The following is an 11,582-nucleotide window of genomic DNA, read 5'->3' as shown; positions in this document are numbered from 1 at the left end:
TGTTATGCTACCCTTTTTAGGATTATATGTTATTATTTTGTAGGTTGCATATAAGTTATTTGATGCCCAATAAAAGAGGAAAAAGTGACATCTATTTACATTACTAAAACAAATAAAAATGGAAGTATGCGGTGACTGCAACATCAACCAAAACTAAAAATGCTGTATTTTCTCTATGGACACAAAATCCTGATTATAAAAATTAGTAATGTAAACACATATGTAAATATATTATTTTTAGCCTCACTGTTCGATGAGTAGACTTTCTTCATTTACTGCACAATGTCTAATCTGAGCAATGAATGACTGAGGTCCTACAGGAATAATAGTATGTGATCACTATAAATACTGTATTGTAATATATATGCACAAAGAGACAGAGTTAAATTTGTGTTTTTAGACTTTCTATGCACTGATAGAATGTGCTCCAGCAAACAAAAATACTGGTATTTGGGACTTGTTCCTATGCTCATTGAAAGCAATGGCAAAATGCCAATTGACTTTAATGGTCAATGTGTTTTAGCTTTTTTGAAATATTAGCTCTGTTTGGGAGGCGGAAATGGGAATCTAGACCAATAAGAAAAATCAGTTTATTAATGAATTAGACAAATTACGTATATTTGGAAGCCTCATTTGCTACCTCTTTTTTACAGATCCACTTGTAAAGAAGTCAGAAAGAGTCCAAGTAAAACACCTTTAACAAATTCACATTAAATGTTTGTCTTCTAATGGTGGGGCTAGTGAAGTGAGACCTGAATTAAATCTCAACATGATAGTCTCCTGAGTAGACTTTCCTATCTGACAAATGCTTATCTGTTGATTCAAATACTCCTAATAATTCTTTAAAATGCAGCATCAGTCTTTGACATTTTGACAGAAATGGATGAAAAGCCACTAGCTTGGCAAGTGCTATGATGCAGAATGGTTTTTATCAATATGAGTAAGCAGATGTAAAAATATTAACTGGTGTTTTCACTTGTTTGTTTTTTCCATAAAACAGATAAATTTAAGATTTTGTGTTTATAATCTGCACAAATCCGTATTTAAAAGCCAATGGCATATATGTATGTTTAGGCTTCTTGAAATCCACTAATAGTCAAAGAAGGTAATAACTGAGTTCTTAGTGACAACATAGTAAACATTTATTTGATGGCAGCACCCAAATGCCCCACTTGGAACCAGGGTTAAGAGGGTTGGGAAACTGTACAAATGTAATTAATCTTTTTATATACACACACATATTTAGTTGTAATGAGAAGCATTGCTTGGAAAATCCTGACGTCCTCTATTCTCAGAAAAAGTGCTGCATGAGTGACAATACAAGCTTCCTGCAGCAAACCCAGAACCCTGACACAGGGAGGACCCCCTTTACACGAGAGGGTTGTCTCCGTTTCACTTTAATACTTGACCTCTTCTGCCATTAAGGGTGCCACCGACAGTGGTGGTGAATTCCTCCCCATTGGGAACTGGTCTGACAAAACCACATTTTTCACATCTCTAGAATACTACTAACACTTTCTGGTCTTAAACAGCACCTTTTTCATCAGCAGTTCTAAACAGTTTTACAAAGTGGATGTAGCATTATTCTCCACATGCAGCATAGTCATGAATCTAACCCTATGACTTGCATTGTAACTTGGTGTGCGTGTATATATATATATATAAAATTAAATAAGAAATTTCAATTATACTTAGGCTTGGCAGAATTTGATTTTTTTTAAAAATAGGTTTAATGGATAATATTGATTATGTAGTGTGTGAGACAATAATCATGTAATTACGGTAGACACTGAGATTCAAAATTAACTCTATAACCATTGAAACACAAATTGTCAACATCACATGTCAAAATATACAAAATAAATATCCAGCTTGGAAAAGAGATGGCTAAGGGGAGATATGATTGAGGTCTATAAAATTATGACTGATATAGAGAAAGTAGATAAGGAAGTGTTGTTTACTATTTCTTATAACACAAGAAGTCTGATGAAGTGAGCTGTAGCTCACGAAAGCTTATGCTCAAATAAATTTGTTAGTCTCTAAGGTGCCACAAGTACTCCTTTTCCTTTTACAAGAACTAGGGATCACCAACTGAAATTAATAGGCAGCAGCTTTAAAACAAATAAAAGGAAGTATTTCTTCAAACAATGCACAGTTAACCTGTGGAACTCATTGCTAGAGAATATGAAGGCCAAGATCATAACAGGATTCAAAAAAGAACTAGATAAATTCATGGAGGATAGGTCCATCAATGGCTATTAGCCAGGATGGGCAGAAATGGTGTCCCTAGCCTCTGTTTGCCAGAAGCTGGGAATGAGCGACAGGGAATGGATCACTTGATGATTACCTGTTCTGTTCATTCCCTCTTGGGCACCTGGCACTGGCCACTATCAGAAGACAGGATACTGGCCTAGATGGACCCTTGGTCTCACCCAGTAGGACCATTCTTATGTTCTTATCCTTAAATCAAACACTAATAACTTCTCAAATTGCATTTTTCTTATTTTGCCTATCTGTAAATTTCAATGATCATCGATGGAAATATTTTTTTCATTTGGGAGGGGGGCTGTGGGGTGTGTGTGTGTGTGCACGTGCAGTGAAAGCAACATTTAATGATAAAAATCTGATCCTTCCAAGCCTAATTATACTACAGCAAGAGTGATAAGAACTGTTTCAGTTAAGGCTCCTAAGGCTTTTCCACACTAACTCCCTGCTTTGTTACATGTAACTTTTCAGAACTTTTGATCTTTAAAGAAGTGACTAAATATCCATGAAGAGATATGAGAAAGACATGAAGAGGTAGGAGCCCAGAAAGAAGGAGAAAAGGCCAAAAAAAATTCTGAAAGTTATCAGCATAATGGGGACAAAAGACTATAGAATTAGAAATGATCAACCAGAGGGACAAGTGTAGTGACCCTTCAGATAAAGGTAAATGGTTCTCAGAGATCTATGGTGTGGCTCTGAGAGCAAAATTTGGTCCTAATATTGTCTTGTCACACCACAGAGATCTTGGTGGGGAAATATGTGGGGGCAGCAGTTAACACACTGCACTTCCCTTTAATCCCCACTAACACTAGAGAATACTCGTTGACGATCTGTTTCCATCAGGTGATGTCTTGTAAATGATTATTTTCTATAGATGTTACTGAAAACAAAAGGAAATTCTTATATACATAAGTATTATATACTTTCTATTATGTACAGTGTAAAGAATTTTAATAAAGCTAATTTGTCTGAATTTATTACAAAGATTAGAAGGTTTCCACAAGAAACTATAAATATTAATGTATTATGGGTTGTGAACAAGCTATCTAGGACATAATTCAGACAAGATGGAGGGCATGCTGATTATTGGGGGGCAAAAGAGTATGAAAACGATGGTGCCTGCACCTATTATTGAGATGGTTCACCCTGCCTTCCTGAAGGAGATTTGTGATTCAGATTTCTTCATACCTTTATGCTCCTGCAGCTCCAGGTGTCTTCCGTGGGCCAAAGTACTTTTTTCCCCATCTGCTCGTAATGTGATAATTACGGCTATTGCCGATGGGAACCTTGCTACAGATATCTATGCTTTTGACCTCCAGGTTGAATCACTGTATTGTGCTTTCCAGGGTTCCTGAAAAAGCCGCAGACTGACTACATAATGAGGTTAGTTAAAGAAATTACTATAGATTACACTGGCTTCCTATACGGTCAGTTAAAGGTGTCCGATATTGATCTATAGATTCCTAGATAACTTGGGTCATTTACTGGAAAGACCTCCTCTTTCCTATAAAACACAGCAGCAAGTCCAGTCATCTGATGTGTTCTCCCTGACAGTTCTAAGATTTGAACATGAGGGGAGACTGTGTGCAGGGCGTTCACAACAGAGGCTCCTCAACTCTGGAGTTTCCCTGTTGGTCTAATAAAACCAGAGTTAAATCTTCTCGCTCAAACTGGCAGAATCTTTCAATGCAGAAAAAGCTCTTTAAGTGTGACAAACGTAATTTAGTTGAAGGTTTGAGGAGTTGAAAGATTTTGAGGCATACTCCTTATTGACATAAACTTGGTCACCCATCAGCTTCTTTTAGTACCATGCAAGAGTGACATGTCATGATGTAGAAACAGGAAAAAACCTCCCTTTCCAGTCTCCACTGTACAATAATTAACTGGGTATCCAAGTTAAGCTGCTAATTCAGAGGTCTAAAGTTTGAGACTTTGTTGTCTGAATTATTTTCCTGTGAATATTTTAACTAAAAAGCTAAATTAAAATAGAGTAACATGTTACTTCTTAGTCTAACAAGGCTCTGGCTCATGACCTTTGGATTAGTAAAACAGCTCTTCTACTGTACCTAGTCAGCCACAAAAGATTATGGGGAACTAGGACATTTTCATTAGTGTCTCTTCTGAACTGCCTGACACAAAGGTATGCAGCTGCAGTTGTAGTGCAAAAGTTAAATATTAAAATGTAAAATGCTAAGGACCAAAAGGGTTTTTTTGGGGAAAGTGATATGTAACTTGTCATTTACTTTAAGTGCTTTATATCTTTTAAAAACCCTTCTAATTCACCAGTATTTACAGATATGTTGCATAGCTCTACATTTAAGTGATTTTAAAATGTTAGAACAACTTTTCCAGTGAAAATGTAGACAAGATGAGTAGTGTCCCAGTCTCTTCTATATGCCACACAGCTAAATAGGTAGAGCAGTTATACTGCTATTCCATGAAGAAAAGGAGTACTTGTGGCACCTTAGAGACTAACCAATTTATTTGAGCATGAGCTTTCGTGAGCTACAGCTCACTTCATCGGATACATACCGTGGAAACTGCAGCAGACTTTATATACACACAGAGATCATGAAACAATACCTTCTCCCACCTCACTGTCCTGCTGGTAATAGCTTATCTAAAGTGATCATCAAGTTGGGCCATTTCCAGCACAAATCCAGGTTTTCTCACCCTCCACCCCCCCACACACAAACTCACTCTCCTGCTGGTAATAGCCCATCCAAAGTGACAACTCTCTACACAATGTGCATGATAATCAAGGTGGGCCATTTCCTGCACAAATCCAGGTTCTCTCACCCCCTCACCCCCATACACACACAAACTCACTCTCCTGCTGGTAATAGCTCATCCAAACTGACCACTCTCTAAGTTTAAATCCAAGTTTAACCAGAACGTCTGGGGGGGGGGGGGTAGGAAAAAACAAGGGGAAATAGGCTACCTTGCATAATGACTTAGCCACTCCCAGTCTCTATTTAAGCCTAAATTAATAGTATCCAATTTGCAAATGAATTCCAATTCAGCAGTTTCTCGCTGGAGTCTGGATTTGAAGTTTTTTTGTTTTAAGATAGCGACCTTCATGTCTGTGATTGCGTGACCAGAGAGATTGAAGTGTTCTCCGACTGGTTTATGAATGTTATAATTCTTGACATCTAATTTGTGTCCATTTATTCTTTTACTCTGAAACCTGCTATTCCATGTGCTCTGTGTTTGAAACTTATGTACTTAAAGTCAATTTTTACATTGTTTTTCATTTAAAACCTTATCCTGAAGAATGCTGATCACCCTAATTTCCTATTGTCTTCAATATAGTTGCTCAGGAGTACATACTCACCACCTTGCAGGAATGGGTCATTTAAAAAATTATCTTGACCAAAAAAATCTCAAATTGTGGAAGAGCAGATTGTTACAGTTGTTTCTGCTGGCAGGTAGTAGCAATGGGAAAAAGATGACGTGTTGATTTTGATGTCTTACAGAACAAACATTAAGCTATTAATGACAAGTATTATCAGCAACAGAAGCTGCCCTGTATTGCCTTTCCCCTTACTGGGAGTTCTAACTCTGAAGAGTGACTATAAAAGTGACATTGCAGATTCCTATGTTTATTTTCCCTCACTGATTTCCATAGAAAATATCTTCATTTTACAAGTAAAAAGATTATTTTTTTCTAACTTCCAGCCTTTTGATCACAGCCTCTTCTGTGAGTGTCAAGTTGGGCTCTTTCTACCTTGTTTATTTTTACTAGTAACAAAGGTTCTGTAATTAGGACCAGATATACCTCTCATTGAAGTCAATGTGAATTTTCCCTTTAATTTAGGGCTTTCCATTAAGTCTGTAGTCCATAAAATAAAATTATACATACACCCTCATACACCCTCATACACCTCTACCACACTCCCATACCTATGCAGCAAAAAACGGTGTCTCCTGTTTACAGGACTAGCAGCACCTCTGTCCCCTTTCCTGGTTTCTTTTGAATGCACCCTATCTGGTGTCAGACTTCATGCCTTTACCTCTCCTGTGATGGAATCACATGAATCTCCCACTCTCAGACCAGGTTCTGGGCTACAGTACCTTGTGTATCAGCTGGGCTTACCTAGCAGCTCCAACTGGGTTTTTTATCTGGAGTTCTTCCCTTCAGGAGTCTGTGACCAGTGGTATTTGGTGACAAAGCCACTCTTTTTTAAAAAAGAGTATTGTTTATTTTAACTGTAGGAGCAAAGCATTAGAGGATAAAGGATTTTTAAACAACAAACAATCTACACAAGTCTGTTTTACCTAATGGCTTACCCATCCCCTGATAGTAGCCTAGGCAGGCCTAGCTTCCTCAGATACCCCAGGGAATACCTGTATCTTAGTTTTGTTCCCCCTAACAACTCCCTCTCTTGAGAGACAAAGAGAGAGAGAGAGTCCCTTTTAAAACTGCTTATAGTCTTTTTGATCTTGTGTGTTCCTGGGCTTAGGCCAGGGCTTAAATTCAGCCAGAGTTTTTATAGCATGTTGGGGGATGGAGGCTGGGGTTTCGGGAAATACTCTATAAACTGCACTTCCCTTTGATCCCCACTAATACTAGAGAATACTTGTTAATTATCTGTTCTTCTTCGAGTGCTTGCTCATATTGATTCCAGTTAGGTGTGTGCACGCCATGTGCACAGTTTGCTGGAAGGTTTTTCCCCTAGCAGCATCCGTCGGTTCGGCTCTGGAGCCCCTTGGAGTCGCGCCTTCATGGCGCTGCGTATAGGGCCCTGTTGACCTGCCGCCTCTTCAGTTCCTTCTTACCGCCAGTGACAGTAGTCGGAGCGTTTCGTCTCTCATTTTCAATGAGCGATCCTCTAGCATAGTATTTCTGTAAATAGTTAGTTTTAAAAGTTGTTTGTAGTTAGTTAGATATTTGAACTCTGGGTACCTTCCCGTTCCCCTGGTACCATGGCCAACACAATGGCAAGTACTGGCTCAGATACTGACTCAGTGGCCCTTCTGGATCTCATGGGTTTACCACCAATCCCAGTAGTCCGCCTTGGCAAGCTTCTTTTTGGTCACTTCCGAGAGAAGGACTGAGCCTAGGACCAGGGATCTCTCTCAAGCATAAGGCGCTGCTACAGCTGCTAGCCCTACAATTGGCACTGCGCCCAGCACTGACAGCAGGACTGGTGCTGCACCCGGCACTGCGTCCAGCACTGTGGCTATGATCAGTGCCACGGAAGGCACTGCGCCCAGCACTGACAGCAGGACTGCTGCTGCACCCGGCACCGTGTCCAGCACTGTGGCTATGATCAGTGCCACGGAAGGCACTGCGCCCAGCACTGACAGCAGGACTGCTGCTGCACCCGGCACTGCGTCCAGCACTGTGGCTATGATCAGTGCCACGGAAGGCACTGCGCCCAGCACTGACAGCAGGACTGCTGCTGCACCCGGCACCGTGTCCAGCACTGTGGCTATGATCAGTGCCACGGAAGGCACTGCGCCCAGCACTGACAGCAGGACTGCTGCTGCACCCGGCACCGTGTCCAGCACTGTGGCTATGATCAGTGCCACGGAAGGCACTGCGCCCAGCACTGACAGCAGGACTGCTGCTGCACCCGGCACCGTGTCCAGCACTGTGGCTATGATCAGTTCCACGGAAGGCACTGCACCCAGCACTGACAGCAGGACTGCTGCTGCACCCGGCACTGCGTCCAGCACTGTGGCTATGATCAGTGCCACGGAAGGCACTGCGCCCAGCACTGACAGCAGGACTGCTGCTGCACCCGGCACCGTGTCCAGCACTGTGGCTATGATCAGTGCCACGGAAGGCACTGCGCCCAGCACTGACAGCAGGACTGCTGCTGCACCCGGCACTGCGTCCAGCACTGTGGCTATGATCAGTGCCACGGAAAGCACTGCGCCCAGCACTGACAGCAGGACTGGTGCTGCACCCGGCACCGTGTCCAGCACTGTGGCTATGATCAGTGCCACGGAAGGCACTGCGCCCAGCACTGACAGCAGGACTGCTGCTGCACCCGGCACCGTGTCCAGCACTGTGGCTATGATCAGTGCCACGGAAGGCACTGCGCCCAGCACTGACAGCAGGACTGCTGCTGCACCCGGCACTGCGTCCAGCACTGTGGCTATGATCAGTGCCACGGAAGGCACTGCGCCCAGCACTGACAGCAGGACTGGTGCTGCACCCAGCACCGTGTCCAGCACTGTGGCTATGATCAGTGCCATGGAAGGCACTGCGCCCAGCACTGACAGCAGGACTGGTGCTGCACCCGGCACTGCGTCCAGCACTGTGGCTATGATCAGTGCCACGGAAGGCACTGTGCCCAGCACTGACAGCAGGACTGGTGCTGCACCCGGCACCGTGTCCAGCACTGTGGCTATGATCAGTGCCACGGAAGGCACTGCGGCCAGCACCATGGCTGGCACTGAGGCGGATTCTGATTTTGGGGCAGAGCCACAGCATTTTGACAAACTGGATGGGCAGGACAGACCCTCCCTCGTTTGGGGTTCCTCATAGCCATCTCCAGATGAGGCTGTGGCAGGAACATAATCGGGGCCTCCCCTTCCGGACAGAAGAGCCCACCTTGAACTTCTGAAGCAGGTGGCTCAGAACCTCAGGATACAAATGGAAGAGGTCACCGAAGTGTCAGATCCAATGGTGGACATTTTGTCCCCAGCAGGACACACCAGAGTGGCCCTTCTCCTGATTAAAACCATTTAGGAGAAACAAAAACTCTCTGGCAAACACCATTCTTTCTGGCTCCTACAGCTAAAGGAGTCGAGAGAAAGTACTTTGTGCCCTCCAAGGGCTACGAATATTTGTTTGCCCAACCCCTGCCAGACTCTGTGGTGGTGGTGGCTGTCAATGAAAGGGAGAGGCAAGGGCCTACCTCTCGAGCTAAGGATGCAAAGAAGCTGGACATCTTCAGGGGGAAGATATACTCCACCGGAGGGCTCCAGTTTCAGATCACAAACCAGCAGGAGATCCTTAGCTGATATAACTTTAAATCAAGGGACGCAATGTTCCAATTTTCACACCTTGTCCCACTGAACTCTAAGCCAGAATTCTTGGCTCTCGTGGATGAAGGAAGACAATCACCAGGACGTCGCTGCAAGCGGCGTTAGACTTGGCGGACTCTGTAACGTGAGTAAAGTCCTCGAGCATCGCAATGCACTTTTGCTCATGGCTGCAGGCCTCAGGCCTCCCCAGGGCAGTCCAACAGACAATTCAGGATCTCCTGTTCGAGGGTGCCACATTATTTTCAGAGAAGATGGACTTGAGACTCCACAGTTTGAAAGACTCCCGAGCCACTCTGAGATCGCTGGGGCTGCACATTCCTGCCACCCAGCATAGACAATTTAGGCCTCAACACACGCCACGACCATACCAGGGGCAGTCTAGGCAGGACCAGAACCATAGGCGATCCAGAAATCAGAACTGCTGTTGCCAACCTCAACCCCTGAACAACAGGGGATCTGGGTCGTCCAGGCTCTAGGCAGACCTCTTGAGGATGTGCCTAAGGGTGCTATACCAACCTCCCAACTGGATCCTTCTTTCCCCTTTTCGTCATGTCTGTCCCATTTTCTACTGGGCGTGGTCCCAAATTACCTCAGACCATTGGGTTCTCTGCACGGTAGAAATGGGATGTTGTCTCAAATTTTCCTCGTGCGCCCACCCCACCTCTGCTCCGTCCCTCTTCAGGGACCCTTCTTGTGAGCAACTCCTCATCCAGGAGGTACAAACCCACCTATCAGCAGGGGCTGTGTAGGAGGTTCCACTGGAGCTCAGGGGAAAGGGGTTTTACTTCCAGTGTTTCCTAATACCAAAAACAAAAGGGGGGCCTCAGACCCATCTTGGACTGCACAATCTCAACAGGTTCATGAAGAAGCTAAAGTTTCGTATGGTCTCCCTGGCCACTATTATCCTGTTCCTGGATCCAGGAGATTGGTATGCCGCCCTCGACTTGAAGGACACACATTTCCATAATCCCACCCCACAGGCACTTCTTAAGGTTTGTAATTGGGAGTACCCGCTACCAGTTCACATTACTACCATTCGGCCTATCATCAGTGCCTTGGGTGTTCACCAAATGTATGTCGGTCATGGCCGCTTTTCTGCAGAAAAGGCAGGTTCAGGTATTTCCATACCTAGATAACTGGCTAGTCAAGGGCCGGTCCAGGACACAAGTGGATCAACATGTCTCCCTCACAAGATCCTATAAGGTGGCATTTTTGGTTGCAATAACATCAGCCAGAAGGGTGTCCGAGCTCAAGGCTGTCACATCCGACCCTCCATATACTATTTTTTACAAAGACAAGGAGCAACTGTGACCTCGCCCAGCGTTCCTCCCAAAGGTGGTCTCGAATTTCCATGCCAATCAAGACCTATTCCTTCCGGTCTTTTTCCCGAAACCCCATGCCAATAGCCTCGTGCAGCGGCTCCACTCCCTGGATGTGCGGTGTGCACCTGCGTCTTATATTGAACAAACTAAGCCATTCCGCAAGTCGAACCAGCTGTTTGTTGCAGTAGCAGACAGGATGAAAAGGCCTCCCAGTGTCCACGCAAAGGATATCATTGTGGATCACATCCTGTATCCTTGCTTGTGTGGAAGTATAACATTGTATAAAGGGATATGCTGGATACATTGTATCTGAGAGGGCATGCCAAAACATGTTACAAAGTATCTGAGGGAGCACACCTAGGGACAGTTAGCTTTTGAATGGAGAAGCAATTAAGATAGAGCCAGCACCTCTAAGAAGCAGGCATCAGAATGGAAGATGTGAAGGGCAATTAGTTAAGTTAACTGGAAGCTGTTAAAGGAGATTGTTAAGGGTGGCAGGTAATTGAAGATACGTGACTGGTCTCAGGGATCTCAAAGGGTGGTGACTAAAATCTTTTTCTTCTTTTGTCTGTAACTTCTCTGTAACTTGTTCTCCAAAAAACTGTATAAATTAAAAGACACAAGCCCCACTCGGGGGGCTCAGTTCTAAATGTATTAGCAGAGCAGCTTTGCCAATAAAACAGAGTGGTCTGATAAATTGTGAGTCTGAGTCAAACTTTGACACTTGTTACGACCTGCAAAGGTCTCTGCCCCTGCCCTAACTCCACCAGAGCTCAGGCGACCTCAGCATTCTTCCTAGCCCAGGTCACAATCCAGGAGATATGTAGAGTGGCAACGTGGTCCTTTGGTCCACACCTTCACTTCCCATTACACTGTCACCCACCACTCTAGGGACGATGCAGTGTTTGGCAGGGCTGTGCTTCAACCAGCAATTCCATGAACTCCGACCCCACCTCCTAGGTAAGGCTTGGGAGTCACCTAATTGGAATCGAT

The sequence above is a fragment of the Lepidochelys olivacea genome, assembly GCF_965140295.1.
Source record: "Lepidochelys olivacea isolate rLepOli2 genome assembly, chromosome: 11".
Lineage (NCBI taxonomy): Eukaryota > Metazoa > Chordata > Testudines > Cheloniidae > Lepidochelys > Lepidochelys olivacea.
This window is presented reverse-complemented; position numbering follows the sequence as displayed.